General features: G+C 41.0%; 1 pseudogene; it reads right to left on the bottom strand.

The window, feature by feature from the left end:
* Nucleotides 1–398: 398 nt before the first annotated feature.
* Nucleotides 399–1,056, bottom strand: LOC109433782 (calcyclin-binding protein; annotated as a pseudogene).
* Nucleotides 1,057–16,888: the final 15,832 nt, after the last annotated feature.

The following is a 16,888-nucleotide window of genomic DNA, read 5'->3' as shown; positions in this document are numbered from 1 at the left end:
AAAATTTAGGTTTTATTTTTACTTATTCTTATATTGTGGGAGCTGATGTCAAGAACTTAAAGTCAACCAATAACTTTCCTGCCTCTTAGCTGAACAAAAATAAACACATTGTGGCATCTGCTTTAGGCAAGACTTGCTTTTTCACATTTCACATGAAAATGCAATATTACCCTTTCTTGGACAAAATGACCGGTTTCTAAAGGAAACCATCTTTAGAAGAAGTGTTTAATAAACATTTTATTTAAATAAATCCTCCAGTGGGAAATGGAAAATTTATTGCCTTGACTTAGAAGAAGGCTCTGTAAAGTTATCTGTCAGATTTATCTGTGTAGTTCACCAACATGTTACTGGAAACATGAATATTTCCACATCACAGTTCCCAAAAGGCCTTTAAAATCTCACAATTCTGTGTCTCCTTTGGCTCATTTCTCTCTTGGTTTCACCCAGGCCTTGTTAATGGTTCGCCTTATATCATCATCTCCACGTTCATACATTTTCTTTCAAACATTCATCCATCATTGCTAAAACAACGTTTCTTTCCCTTTTCAACCCAAGCCAGGTAGCCCCACACTTGTTTTCTGCTTTCGTTCTACGTAAGATAACCACTGTATCTGTCCTGACTTTTTTTTAACTGCCTTCTACAGAGATGGTTTCAAGAGATTGTTCAGAGTCATGGCGTAACTCTTTCCATTTTGGTTAAATTCTTTATCAAAAGATCAAATGACCTCTCTGTGCCACGCACCTGCACGTTCTCGGTGGACACTTGATGGACTCCAGTTAAGGTAATGCAGATTTTCAAAAACCTATCTGACCGATTCCATCCATCCACGATTACTGATTTTCACTGTATATCCTGTTGTAATGGGAACAACCACAGCAGCTAGTTTTTCATTGTCAAGAAATTTTGCTTTCTTCTGTGATTTCTGCTATGTCTTCTTGATTTCTGTCTTAGTCTTAGATTTTTTTCAGCTGGAAGGGCACCACGTATTCTTTCTCTAGTGGTCTTTCCAGCAGCACCTCCACCTCTTTCTGAAGCTCTTCCCCAGCTGAAACCATGGTCGGGCTGGGTCAGGCGAGGCCCAAGCTGCAGCCCTGCAGTGGAATGAGCAGGAACCGTCACAAGCATAAGTCCCAGCGCTGCAGCCTCTGTCATCACTTGTTTGACAATGCTTCCCATGTAATTCAACATACCAGATAAACCTAATTAGCTTAACGTCTCTTTTACAAGGTGAGAGATTTTCCAGGAGCTAGTTTGAAGTCAAAAAGACTCCAGTTAGAATTTGATTTTGGAAAGTTGTCAAAAATGTCAAAAGGTTTGAACACAACTAAAAAGGATCACAGGTCACTGTGAAACAATACTTATCCATCGCACCGAAGCGAAGGTCAAAGATTTCAAAAGCAAATACAGAAAGTTATATAGTTGTACAGAAAACAATACTTAGCTCTTTTAATAATGAGAAGACTTGGTTTTCTTAAGTAATCAAAGACCTGATAAAGACAATATGAAGCACAGGAAATTACTTTAAAATACAAAATCTTACTTTCCTAGATAGATTACTTAAAAGGTAAAGAAAAGTCTATTTTTACAATTTCTTATTATGAGCAGACCAATAATCTAAGGAAATTGTGTTATGTTAACAGAGAGAGAAAACCAAGTTCCGGTTTTGCATCAGTGTACTATTACTACAAAGGTTAATTAAAAACAATAAAAAACTCATATAAATAAATCCATCCAATCTTAGTACCAACCACATAAGAAAAAATTTCCTTTTCCATGCATGATTCCTTTTACACAAATCTTCCAAAAAAAATTTTTGTATCCATTCAGTTTTTGTCCATCATCTCTTTTTTTCTCATTCTGAAACAGTCATTCTACTTTAGAACAAAATAACTCTTTTCCTCCTAAAAAAAAAAAATACATATATATATATACATACATATGTGTGCATATATATATGTACATATATATATATATATATACTTCATACCTCTCCTTATTAAAAACATATCTTCCCTTCCTTACATGCAGAATTTTTTTCTTTATCTTTATTATTTCTAGTATATTCATTTACAATATTGATTAGAATCTTCAACCATTAGTAACCCTAATTTCAGTGAAAACTAAGAAGCAGGCAATTGTGAACTATCTGTCACATACTATCATTCTGTAATAAATTTATGAATTCATCATTTTCAAATTTTCTGGAGGCATATGTCTTTTTCATAGCACAATTTCTCATGCTTATTAACAGACCCAGATATATTTAGCTTCTCTAGGCCATGTAAAAGCAAGATCCAAAAGTAAATAAACTTAAACTTATATTCATCAATTAATGTTTCAATATTTAATATTATCTGGAAATAATCTAGGTAGTCAATGAATATCTACCATTAACTCAGCTTAGTATAGTTTTAAGGTTCAAGTTATCACAAAGCTTTCTGCAATTATTTTTAAGTAGACATATTATAAAGCATAATTACTATTGAAAAGTTTATTTATGAGCTTTTATCCCACTTTCATCTGTTTAATTCACTTATTCTTATAATTATGCTTGAATTGTTCATGAAAATTTCATGAGACATTAAACAAAGCTAACCATTATCTTAAGCTATTATTTTTCTTGTTGATAAATCAAGAAAGCATAAAAAAAAAAAGTCACGGGAGCAAAAGCCTAAAGTTAAACATATGACTCTTCCCTCTTTATTTATTTTTACTGTCATGGTTGACATGCATCAAGCAATTCCTTTCTATTGTACATTTCATTCTGAGGTTTGATTTATAGTGTTATAATTGCAAACATCTAGTAGAGATAATGTAAGCTTGTTTTGTCAGCAAACCAAGAAAAAAAATTATCTACCTGCATTATATTTAATTCTCAAAACTCGGAAGATATGCCTGTTTTACTTTACCAACAATTTTAAAATTACCTTTATTTACCAAAGAATATCCCAGATCATGTGAACTTAAAAAAAACACTTGGGTTAGTTTCTATATTTCTGAGAGTTTTGGAAACACTTGGTTCATATAAGGGCTCACTGCCTTCTAAGTTAATTCTAATAGAACTCCTTTAAGGATGTTTATAAATTAATTTGGTAATACCATCTGGAGATGGAAAAATATCACGTATACATAACATACATACAGACATAAACATACAGACAAATGAAAATAGATCTTAGAGCTTTCATTCTAAAATTTTAGTCGACTCAGTAAAACAGTAATTAGGAACTCACTGGTTTATCTCCACTTTATATCTTTATCTGAATTGTGTTTCCCGTAAATGGGACAAGTTAAGGTTATATGTATACCAATATTTGTGGAGACTTTTAAGATTTTCTTTTGCCCTGATGTATAATCTGATGTAACCTGTGGATTCAGTTTTAGGCCAATGACTGAGGAGCTATCTAGCAGTTGTCTGGATATCTCCAATGCACATCTGAATGGACAAAACCTCCATTTCTGTCTCTACGTAGTTTTATTTCCTCTTTTTAGCCTCAGATGGTTGCTTTTGGAGGTTCCTGAGTCACTTGAGAGCTCCTGATGGAGGGAAGAGACATTTAAAATTCAAGTGGCAGTAGGGAGCTGAGGAGCTGGAGTGGAAAGAAGAAAGTCTGGCAGGATGGACAGAGGAATGCAGGCGGTAGGGGTTTGAAGGGGGACATATAAAAGGGAACTGGAGGGAATACTGAAGATGGTAAGAGAAGGAAGGGGGAGCACACAATGGGAAGGCATAGTTCTTAGAGGAGCCATTTTGGGGAGAACTCAAGTTTTTCAAAGAGGCCAATGAAGTTCCAAATTTTCCTCAGCAAAATCATGCCAACAAGAAAAACAGCAGAGTCTGCAGGGCATAAAGTCAGTAGAGGTGCAAGAAGGGGGTTTCAATTGACTGAGAAGTTCCCATGGGAGAAGCAGAATCCAACAGCGAGAACAGAGAGGCCTCCTACAGAGCCAAGAAGAAAGGCTTTTAGATCAGAGAATCAGTGAATAATTCCCACTCAGGAAGGAAAGCCAGGAAGAAGAGACTTCCAGCTCAGCAAGTACTTTTCAAACAAAGAAGCCTGGGACTCCAACTTAGCTTCTTATAAACAGAAAAACCTAGGACTCTAACCCAATATCTGTTTGCCTGGGACTCTAACTCAGCTTCTGGAGAATACTCAGAATCTTAGGAATCAATATCTGCCCTTACAGCTTCAACACACGTCTGTCTGGAGTGCTGGTTCAGGAGTCAGATTCTCCTGATCAGTCAGCCAGCAGTGAAGACAAGGGCTTCAAAGTCATGCTCTGGGGTTGTGGGCGAGAGTTCCAGTGGTGACTCTGATCCTATCCAAGTTACCGCCCCAAAATTGGTCAAGGAAACAAATTCCATGGCACTTGTTAAAAACCGTAAGGCAGACTTTATTCAGACTTTTTTCCCTTAACCATCACGATAGATAAGGGAGCACGGTAATGGGATTTTGCAGTGAGGGAGAGAGATTGGGCTCAAGTTCGAATACAGCACGTGCAAGTGGGAGTTTATAACCAAGGAGCAGGTGGCAGGCGGGCAGTGGATAGAAAATTACTAAGAGGAAACAATAGGGGTAAGAGGGGCTCTGGCTAAACCTATCTAACAAGAGTCCTGTTGAAGACAGACCAGGGTGATCAGACATCACCTGGGGGTGGTGGGGGATGAGGAACCTGATCAGATATGGAGGGTGAGGGATTCTGGTTAGACCGACTTTATTGGGGTTCTTGCTAAAACCAGACTTTACAAGGAGTGCATAGATGGGCCTAGGAGAAGGTCCAGGAGCCTGACTAAAGTTCGGTCAAGCAAAGAATCTGAGTGAATTTATTTTAAAGAGGAAAAGAGTAACAAAAATGGGTGAAGGGGAATCCCAAAGATAAAAGTTCATATTTTTCTAAATTTAATTCAGTATCATCTTGCCAGGATTTGTGAAAAGTCTGATCCCCCAAAAGTCATGTAACCTTTTGCCCTCAGAGAGATTACCAAGGCACCAGGGCAGTCTCAGTCTTCGAGAGAAGTCCATGAAAGGAAGCCATCCAATGAAAAGAGGGAAACATCACGCCGTAAGAGTGCCAATAACTCATCATAATTTACCTAACCCGAGTTCCCCACCCTGAATCATTTTCAGACTTCAAGTGTCTTTACAGGTTTTGTAGCTGAAAAAAATATTGACTCCAGTATTAATTTCCAAGAATCTCATAACAGAAGTTTCTCCCCCATAGCACATGATCTAGCAGGTAAATTACATTGGCTTTTCAGTCAGTTAGGCCAGGATTCAAATCCTGACTCTTCAACTTGGCCTTGTGATTATGGGCAGGTCTTCTAACCACTCTGAACCTTGTTTTCTCACCTGTAAACTGGGAATCATTACTGTACCTACCCCACAGAGCTGCTTTGATTATGAGATAAAAATAATGCATTAAAGTGCTTAGCAAATTGCCTGTCACACAGTCAGCACTTAAAAATAGGAGATAGTTAGAAAGATGAGATAGGTGAGGGGAGTATATAGCTCCTAAGATATAAAAGTGCCATGGGTTCCAGGCTGAAGAATCAGCTCAGCAAAATGGCACATACACCAAGTCTCAAAAGAAGTGAAGAAGCCTGAGAGAAACCTGGCCTGGGATTTACAGACAAAATGGAAACAGCCCTGCCCTCGTGTGTCTTCTCTTCAGACATGTGAGATGAGCTCACCAATAGACAGGAAAGAAAAACAAGGTCAGTCCAGGCGTTCCAGCATGGGTTCTGCCTGAAGAGGCTTGTGTTATTGAAATAGAATTTACAATCGATTCTTGACCAGAGCAGGACATTTGGTTGGGGAACTTCTGGTCAGCGTGATGCTTAGGAAACTGGTAAGACCTTAAATAAGTGGGAATAAATTAAAAAGTTGAGCAAAAAGATGAAAGAAGACTGACCACCTTTCATGTTGACTGTGAGCTGCCCATGAAACTGGCCTTGTTACAGATGAATTCTTTCCTTTCTGGAAAGTTCCTTGACCTTATTGAACTTGGCCTGGGGTACTCAGGCTTGGCATAGTTTTCTCCAGTAAGGTTTTCTCTTTTTGAAAAAACAAAAAAAGCTAAATAATAAAAAGAGGGGAAAGTATATAGTGAGAATGCCAAAGAATGTCTGAGAATATGAATCATGGGGGAGAGAATTCCTGAAATTATCTTTCCCAATGTTTTTTTTATCAAGGAGAAAGAGATTTCCTTCTTGAGCCCCTGCATGTACAATTTCTTAAAGCACTTTCTTATGAAGTTCCTGCTTGTGTTTCATTTTTTAATATGTAGACAATTCAAATACCTGCTATGTCTCTGTCAGCTTTCCTTTCATACCCATGTGGCCGTGAGAAGCATTTGAATGGGCTAGCAACAGAGCTAATAACACCATGTAGTTATGCCCTATGCATTTTGGAGCCTGAGGCATGAGGACAGGATATTGTAAACACAATGCAGAAAATGGCTCCTGGTATCCTGGATGCTGCAGCTCACATAGTTGTAGTAACGCATCCATCAAGTGGCCTGGTTTCTTGCCTCCCTGAGGTGACCAAGAGGTAATGAACAGAGAGCATCCGTAACATGCTCTATATATCTCCATCAAGGGTACTGCCAGCCTCAAGCATCCAACAGCCCCACTGAGGAAACATGGCCAAATCTCCTACCCAATGTTACAGGAAAATGAAGATGGCTGCAAGTTAGTAAAGAAAGTGGGATCAGGAACGTCCCGGTGGCTCAGGCGGTTGGAGCTCCATGCTCCTAACTCCGAAGGCTGCCGGTTCGATTCCCACATGGGCCAGTGGGCTCTCAACCACAATGGTTGCTGGTTCGACTCCTCGACTCCTACAAGGGATGGTGGGCTCTGTTCCCCGCAACTAAGATTGAACACGGCACCTTGACCTGAGCTGCTGCTGACCTCCCGGATGGCTCAGTTGGTTGGAGTACATCCTCTCAACCACAAGGTTGCCGGTTCGACTCCTGAAAGGGATGGTGGGCTGTGGCCCCTGCAACTAGCAATGGCAACTGGACCTGGAGCTGAGCTGCACCCTCCACAACTAAGACTGAAAGGACAACAACTTGACTTGGAAAAAAGGCCTGGAAATACACACTGTTCCCCAATAAAGTCCTGTTCCCCGTCCCCAATAAAATCTTAAAAAAAAAAAAAAAAAAAAAACCTACTCTCACCAAATTTAAAAAAAAAAAAGAAAGAAAGAAAGTGAGATCATGTCTCAGCATGCACATGAGATTTCAGGACCATTTAACACACAGAAGATTTGAGGATCCCTTAGGTCTATGGAATACAATAAATGGACTAAGAGTAGTATAGAAAAATATTTCATGCTTCAACAGAAAACTGCATAGCTTTCTATAGCATACCTTTCCAAGTTATGAGATTCTAGCCCTGCTCATTGTATTTATTTTGTAAAGCATTGTAAGTTCAAGGTAACTGATGGATATGTAAATTTCTACCCTGGCTGGTAGTGATTTAATTGACCCTAGCCCCCACTGTTCTTAGTCTATTGGAAAAACCAGTTTTGTTTCCATTTGCAATTCATCTCAATATTCCTTTACTTGTATAAATTGCTGCTGTTTTAATTTTTCCTTTGAAACAATTGTTACAGGTTGAAGAGTATCCAAAAAAAAAAAAAAAGATATGTTGATGTCCTCACCCCCGGTATCTGTGAATGTGACCTTATTTGGAAATAGGATCTTTGCAGATGATCACGTTAAGATGAGGTCATTGGGACAGGCCCCAATCCAATATGCCCGTGTCCTTATAAAAAGGGGAAATTTGGACAAAGAGATGGACATGCACACAAGAAAAACGCCATGTGAAGAGGAAGGCAGAGCTCAGGGTGATGCATCTACAAACTATAAAAGGTGAAGGGTTGCCAGCAAACCACCAAAAGCTGGGAGAGAGCTATGGAACGGACTCTTCCTCTCAGCCCTCAGAAGGAACCAACACTGCCCATATCTCGATCTCAGACTTCTGGCCTCCAGATCTGTGAGAGAATAAATTTGTGTTATGTAAGCCACCCAGATTGTGGTAGTTTGCTATGGCAACCCTAGCAAATGAGTAAGCCAGTTATAACAGCTGTCTATTTCCCTTATGTCATATGAGTAAAATAAATTCTTTAACACATGTTCATTTTGTATCTGTATGAGAGTCATGACTTTACGTTTTGCCAAAAATTATCTTTTAATACAATAAGTGGACCTTCTGCAGTCCTTCTCCATTCCTAAAGACTTCTCAGCCAAAACCAGAGATTTCTCATTTTTCTCATTATGTTGCCATTTCAATAAATAAAACATTTCGTATAAAAAAAGAAAAGAAAAAAAAAACCTTTCGTTATTCCAAGGACTATCCCTGAATAGTCTTTTTTTCGTTGAATTGTGGGGTTGCATAAAGGCATCACAATATATCTTTTTAAAAACAACCTATAATTGGAAACTTAACTAATCAAATGCCTCTCCTCATTCAGATGAAAGGATGGTACTGAAAGGAAGTCCTCACAGCTGCCAGGCTCTGGGCTGGGCACTTGGCATTCTGGGTGATATTTTTAAGTGCCTACCCAACAGTTATCCCCCCCTCCTTCAGTGGTAAACGAATTCCAGTGCTGGACCAGTAGTGCTCACATTTCCCCCCAAATCTCGGGGAAGGGAACCCTACCCCAACTTTCCCCAGAAGTAAAGCCTGACTGCTCTAAGCCTCTCATGCTGGTCCCAGTCCTTTTGCCAGTGATTGATCAGATGTGGCTGGGAGGTGGCAGCAGAGGAAGAGATTCCAAAAGGAAAGGTTTCATGCTCTTAGAAAGAGCTATGAGGGGAAAAGCACACCCATCTTATGAGTCTACATGTGATGCCTGGAATCATGGCATCCATCTTGTGACCATGAGAGCAGCTAGCTTCACTAAGGACAAAATTTGTCGCACCAAATATGACAGAGCAAAAAGAAGGAAAATTCCGGGGTTCTTCATAACATTTTTGAGCCATTGAATTCACTAGGGCTGAACTCAGTCTTCCTCGGGACTTCCTGATATGTGAGATAATAAAATTTTTTATTGAAGCAAGTTGAATGGGAGTTTTCTATTCCTTACAGCCAAAAGCATCCTATACCCTGTAAGATATCTGTGAACATTCTCAGTTTACAGATGAAAATCTGAAGCTTGGAGAATTTATAACTTGTATCCAAGGTAACCTAGCCAAGGTCACACATATGACAAAATTTGTATCCAACTAAAATTCCAGACCCATTCTCTCTGCACTACCACTTACCTCCTCTGTTCATTACTGGTCACTGAAAGAGGATTAATTTCTCCTGGTTTTGTTTGTTTGTTTTTATCATTTAAAATATTCTAGGAAGCCACGGGGCCGAGTGATTAAGGGCAAACTTTAGTGTCAGATAGACCTGGATTTAAATCTGCCTCTACATGATCTTAGGCAAGTCACTTAACCCCCTTAAGCCTCAGTTTCCTCATATGTAGAATGGGGATAGCAATTACTATATTATAAGGTTGTGATGAGGGCTAAATGAAAAAAAAAAAAAAAAAAAAATATATATATATATATATATATATATATATATATATATATATATATATAAAATTACTTAGCACAGATCCTGGCACATTATATATGCACAGAACAAAATTGGTGGCTATTATGATTCCTATTATTGTGCCATGCAGTGTTACCCTACCTCTTCAATAGGTAGCTGGCATTTTGATTGTGAGGAGAGCATCTTGTTCCCCATACACAGAGTGGTGTCATCAATTTGACTCCAGACTCGGTAGAGACTCCCCTCTCTGTGCTAAAACTCTGAGCTCCTCCTCTTCCTGCCCAGACACCACCATCAAAAGAGCCCAACCCCCGGGGGAGGCCCTGGCATTCCTTGGTGGAGCCCAGCCTGGTTTTGTCTCTACTCACATTACGCCCCCCACCCCCCTACCCCCAAGGCCCTGAGAGCTTTGATGTTCACGTGGCTGCCTGGCAAGGGCAGAAAGATAAAACCCCACTTGTTCCCTCTCTCCACAATAAGACCTTTGGCAATTTAGAGAGGCACAGAGATAAAAGACTGGCTTTTTTTCTTTCTTTTCTTTTTTTTTTTTTCAACAACAAATGGTGGTTTGTTTTTAACAGCCACTCCTTCAGAGCCACACCAGCATCAAAGAGCATGAAATACGTAGAAAGTCAAGGCAGGGGAGATCAATCCCATCCTGTGGGGAATTCACCTGCCTACAGAACGAACAGAAGGTGGAGAGGAGAGGGGAGCTGTGTGCAAAGAGTATCCCACTGGGGTGATCTAAGTTCACACCCCATTCCCAAAAGCTTGTTTGCTTAACATTTACATTATGCCACTTTAAGCTTGGCACACAGACAAAGTAGGGACAGGATGGGACACGGAGAAATGAAAGCTCAACTTGTGGTCGTGGATAAATCTTGAGTTGATTTGCCATCATCTAGTCCAGAGGGCTTAATGTGCTGACAGTGGGTAGGCCTGTGTGTGGGGAGCGTTCAGACGGGATCCACAAGTCTGATACCAGGCTCGCTCCAAGTTCATGTGACTACCTGCAAGTGAAGAAGGAAAGAGACAGTCCACCTGAGTAACTGTAACAAGGTGGAAAGCTTCTGCTTCTCTCCCAGACTCTACCTGAATTCCAGCCTGCATTTCGATAGATAAGCTAATTGACTGAAGAAGCTCTGCCTGAGACTTGAGTAACTTCTGGTCTGACTAACTGGGAACTAAGTGATTTGGATATTCCCCCCTTCCGTGGATCCTGCCTCTTGCCCTGCCCCTTCTCTCTTCCCTGGATATATAGGTCACAGGAACTTGGGGAGCTCTTAAGATGGATTTGAGAAAACTAGAAATCTCCCATCTCCTCACTATGGTGCATTTCAATGAATAAAATCTTTGATCATTCCAAACTCTGATCTACTGAATATTAAATATCTGATGTGCCAAGACGCAGGCCTTGGGACTGCAACACAACAGTGAGGCTTGTTGCTTTTTTAGTATGTCCCATGTGTCAGGACCTGTGCTACGTGCTCGATATGTAGCAACTATAGTATAGAGTAGGTTGGACGACTGTCCCCATTTTACAGATGTGGAAACTGAAGCTGAGGGTGAAAGTCAGTTGTCCAAGGTCACGTCCTAGGGGGCAGAGGCAGGAATTAAACTCAGATCAGCACCAAAGTGTGTGTTCTTAACCAGATGTTATAATCTGCTTTCTGCAGGGAGTGTGAGTGACTCTGAAAACTGTCGAGCAAGATACAATCATGGGGCACGTGTTACAGGTTAGTTGTGTCTCCACAAAAGATTTGTTGAAGACCTGACCTCCAATATGTCTGAATATGACATATTTGGAAATAAGGTCTTTGTAATGTAATCAAGTTACAATGAGGACATGCTGGGTTAGGGCGGGTTTTCCTGGTGTCTTTATAAGGGAAGGGAAATTTGTATACAGACGCGCACAGAGGGAAGTGAGCCCTGTGAAGACGGACAGACACTGGAGTGATGCTGCCACAAGCCAAGGAACACCGAGGATTACTGGCAACCACCAGGAGCAGGGAGGAGGCAAGGACGGGTCCTCCCCAGAGCCTTCAAGCCAGCCTGGCCCTGCCGACACCTTGATTTTGGACTTCTGGCCTCCAGAACTGTGAGAAAATAAATTTCTGGTGTTTTAAGCCACCAAGTTTGTGATATTTTGTTACAGGAGCCCTAGGAGTCTAATATAGCATCTGTCTTTGTGAGTTTGGAGAGAAAGAGAGAGACAGAGAGACAGAGAGAGAGAGAGAGAGAGAGAGAGAGAGTGAGATTGGCGGGGGTCGGGGACGCCAAGGATGCTAGACACAAAAGAGAAACAGAAAGAGACAGAAATGGGTCATGAAGGAAGTGAAACAGGGGTTTAACTGAAGTCAAGGGATGAAAAGGAAAAAGAAAACTGGAATCAAGCTTGATGGGTCAGCTCCTTGAAAATGAGAAGAGTCAAAGAAAGTTTCGACAGCCTGCCAGTGAAGGAAGAGATTGAGAAAGAGCAGGGTGCTGGCATAGTTGGCCCGGTGACAATGACCTTGCCCCACCCCACCCCTCCAGCCTTCTCACACCTCAGCAGGACTCTTACGTCAGTCTCTTCTTTGGTTACTGCGTCCAGAGAACACGAGTTTAGCACTCACAAAGTGACAAGTGCGGAGGGGGTGGGGGAATGGGGGCCAGAGACTAGCACTAAAGGACAAGGATTGGTGATGCTCACAACCTCTTCAGCCTGGTTGTTCTTTACCTCTTGTCAGCCTAGAAAGTGTGTGCTCTGACCGCTGGCCCGTTCTGAAGTGGATGGGGCATCACCCAACTTATTGGGCCCATGACACCTTCCACACCCCTTTCTCCTAATTCTTGGGCATTATGTTGTGTGTGTGTGTGTGTGTGTGTGTGTGTGTGTGGTGTGTGTGTCTGCATAACAGATATAGAGATGCTAGATGATAGATAAATAGATAGATAGATAGATAGACAGATATTTACAAATAAATATAGAGATAGATACATATTTATAGACAGACAGACAGATACATAGATAGATAATAGATATAATGGCTCCTTCATTAGATTGTAAGCTTCTGGAAGGCAAGGCCAGCATCCTATTCAACTCCGTCTAGTCAGTGCCTTCGTAGAGACTGGCCACAGTAGTTGATCAGTAAATAGTTGATCAATGAATGTCCAGGGTATTCTAGAACAAAAAGTTTTACGTAATTGAAAAATAAGCAAAGGACATAAATGCACAATTCACAAAATAAAGAAATATAAATGCCTTTCTGTCACAGGGAAAGATGCTCAACTCTAGTCATAATAAGAGTAATACAAGTGAAAACGACACTGAGAAAATGTTTCCCCTCTCAGACCGGCAAAAGTGTGACAAGATACCACGTAGGGAGGATGTGGGGCCACCAGCAGGCTCATACCTCCTCCCAGAATGCAAACAGACATAACTGGAAGGAGGTCAGTTAGGCAACATCTATCAAAATTACAAATATATTTACCTTTGGTCCAGCAATCCCACTTCTGGGGAATATCGGTAGGATACCTCAGAGAACCTGCAAATGTAAAACTGGAGTATGGACAGCATTGATTGCAATAGCAAGATATTTGAAGCAATTCAAGGGTCCTTCTCTAGAGAACTGTGGTGCTTGAATAAGAATGAGGAAAGTAAAGACTATATTCAGATTTGCTTAATTTGTTTTAAGAAACACCGAGAAGAGCCATACGAAACTAATATGTTCCTTAGGTGTGAGCTGGGGACAGAGAAGATGGCCCAGGAGAGAACAAGATTTCCCAAGGCATAGTTTTCACATTGCTTTGATTCTTGAATTATGTAAATGTTTTTCCTAGTCAAAAAAAAAAAAAATACATTAAGTTAAAAACAAAAACGTATATATTATTAAGTAAAATGTAGAAGACAGAGTTGGAAAAGTCTTACACCTCTCTTGTACACTGCAGGAAGGTTCATGAGGAAGAAATAAAAAACATTCAAAACTCAGAATAAATTAAAATTTCAAAATAGCATTAAAATTTGCCTATTGGTCAACCAATTTCCTGGAAGATTAAAGATGAGACCTATTTTCCTTAAGGACAAAAAACGGGGTGAATGAACATTACCAGTCAATGGAAGGAAAAGTCCCATTGCCTTTGTGGGGAATTTCACATGCTCAGGACACAATCTGCCTAAGCACACAATCCTCTCATTTTCCCCCACAAGCTCCACTGGAATTCCATCTATTCCCTACTTCCAGCATTTCCTAGCGATTTTCAACCTCTTTCTCAAAACCAATATCCTCATGTATCCTGGACACTTTTAGATTCCACCCCATCCATCAAAGCCATCCAAGATCTCTAATTCAATACACCCTTCACATTTTTATTCAAAAATCTAGATGTCTCATAGGCATCCAGTGCCCTGCCCAACCCAGGACAATACAACTCATTAAACCCCATAAAAGACAGAGACCTTCATAGCGCATTTTTATTAGCATTTTACAGATGAGAAAGGGAGCCAGAGTGAAGCACTTTTTCCCAAGTTATGCTGTGAGGAGAGGTGGGGCCAGGATGGAAACCTGAGCAGTCTGACTTCAGAGCGCAATCTCACCAATGCTGCCTCCCTAAATGCCCTCCCCACCCCAATACTTTGTGATCTGTAGGTCTTTACTTCTGCTTCTTATTTCTCCGTTCATGCATTCATTTGTTCATCAAACATCCGTGGTCACCTACTGTATACCAGACCCTGTGCTAGGTGCAGGGGATATAGCGATTAAGGAGACACTTGTCCTTGACTTTGAGAAGCTTACAGTCCAGAGAGAACACACACAGGTAAACATACAGCCCCAGGGACAGGAGGTTCTGCCTCATGAGCCTAGGAGAAGCCCCCAACCCACTGTATACCTCTTTTGTTTTTTGCTCTCATGCTCAGGAATTCTTCATTTGGAGTCCTGTATGTGTCACAACTGGAAAATCAAGTCCATGATGAGTCTTCCAGGTAAAGGAAGGCACCCAAACAGACTTACATACTAATGACTATTAGACTTGGTCATGGGGTCTGCTCTCCTGTAGCCTAGTTTCATGAATGTCGTTTTATGTTGAAACAATAATAAAAGTATTATGTATTTTTGCTTCTTACCACAAGAATCCAGGTTGAAAATAAAACCGAAAGGAGATCTAATCTGATGAGACTTCTCACAGTAGAATTCAGAGGACGGAGCAGGAAAGGAGAGCCCAGAGATCTTACCTGTTGCCCTTAAATGTCCTCTCACTTATCACAGCCCGGATGACTCATGTTCCAACACCATTGTGCTGACTAAGCAAGAAAGGACAGCCTGCTCCCTAGATATGCAGTCTTCCCTAGGATCTGCTCTGTCTCTGCGGGGCAAGAGTGTCCCCCACATTCCATCCCCCAAACAAAACATCGACACTAGTCTCACAGACCTGGGTTCAAAGCCAAAGGCTCCCACTTACTGAGGTCGTTAGCATCAACGTCCTCATCTGTAGAATGGGAATAATAATGAAGATTCAATACGATAACACATGCAGAGATTCTAAGCTCAGGCATGATCCAAATTCAAAGTCTTCTTGGGACACTGTCATAACCCGAGTCACTGCTGGCTTTCACACGCACACCCATCCAGCTCAGCTCCTGAGCTAACAGTGATATATCCAGAGCCCTGGCACCCTCTGCCCAAGGGACACATAGTTACTTCTGCAGCCATCAGCGTGGCCTCTAGTGCTGCAGGGAGGCAGGGAGAACAGGCTCTGGGACCTAGGAGAGAGGGACCCAAAAGAAACAGGGATTATTGCAGCTGCAGTCACCTGGGCTGCGGCTGGGGTTACACGCCTGACAGAGAGGGAGTGCTGGCAAAAGGAAATGCTGCAGGTTAGAGGCAACCCAGTGTCCCCAGAAACAGACCAAGTCCATAGCTAGATACCAGCAAAACAGCACCCAAAAAATTATTTTGGAAAGAATTTGCTATTTCCCACAAAGTCACCTTGAGGGGAGAGGGGGGCAGGGAATCAGAACTTCATGGGACAGGCCTATACTTTTGTATGGTTTAATATTGTTTTCCGTTTTAAATATGTAGAAGCAAGAGGAGGGGAGGGAATGGAAGATACCTACCTAATGCTTTTCCACTCTAGGACCTCCAAAGCTCCTAATCTGGTCTGGTCCACTAACTACCAACAAGATTTAAACTTATGTCCCTCTAGGTTGAGGGTCAGAAATCCAAATGCCTGTAGAGATCAAGCTGCACCTGTGCCAGGTGGGGGTGCCGGGGACCTGGAACAGAAAAGCCCCTCGGAAATGGGACAGCTGCTGAAGAGCCCTAGCCAACTGTTGCCATAGAGAAGCAGAGTCAGTGCTGCTGGATCGATTTTTTTTTAAATATAGAGAGAAAGATTTATTTCAAGGAATTGGCTCGCACGACTTTAGGGGCTGGCAAGTTCAAAATTCAGAGGGCAGGCTAGAAATTCAGGTCATAGTTCATGTTACCGTCTTGAGTCTGAATTCCGCAGGGCAACAAGTGCTTGTTGATGATTACAATCTAAGCATAGTGCTAACGTTACTCCGTCACCCTCAGACACACAGAGTGACGAGGAGAGATTTTGTTTTCCTGAGCGTAAAGGTGGATTTACCTTCCTTGCGTACATTCCCATTATTATTAATATTTATTCATGTGGTCGTATAATTAAGCATATATGTCTTTCTTCTTCAGTAGACCATAGAATGTTTCTAAAAAGGTTGTCCACAGACCATGGACATCAACATTTTTTGAAATGTCTGTCAGAAATTCAGATTCCTAGCCACCACTGATCGAGGGAATCAGGAAATCGGCACTTCCAACAAGCTCCTTCTTTTTTTCTTATGTATACTAACATTTGAAAACCACTGAACAGAAGTTGTTTTCTCATTTTTGTTCCTCAGTGACCAAAGTCCCCGAAACCTAGTGGGAGCTTAACAAATGTTGTTGAATAAATTAATAAACAGTGTCACTAGTTTATCCTTGGTTTCTCTTGTGACATCTTTAAAAATCATACTAAACTTGCAATTTTGATTTCTTTGTTTTAGGTGCTGAGTAACTGTTGTGTAATCATCTATGTATGTATCAGGCCCATGAGACTGAAAAATTCCTTACGCTTTTTGTCATTCCCAGAATCTAGCTCAGTCACTGGCATAAATTGGCTGCTCAGTAGATGGATGAATGGACAGGTAGATGAAACTACCTGCTTACAAACCAGACCACCCACTGCCTTATTAGGGTGTGCAAATTTTTTACTTGCTAGCCCCTGAGTTTTTACAAGTTTTTCATCCTCTCTTGTAGTAATTCATAGTTGCTACATTTATTAAAAGTGCATCTAGA

Source organism: Rhinolophus sinicus, linkage group LG02, assembly GCF_036562045.2.
Source record: "Rhinolophus sinicus isolate RSC01 linkage group LG02, ASM3656204v1, whole genome shotgun sequence".
NCBI classification, from domain to species: Eukaryota; Metazoa; Chordata; class Mammalia; order Chiroptera; family Rhinolophidae; genus Rhinolophus; species Rhinolophus sinicus.
The sequence above is the reverse complement of the archived record's forward strand: the minus strand, read 5'-3'. Positions and strand labels throughout refer to the sequence as shown.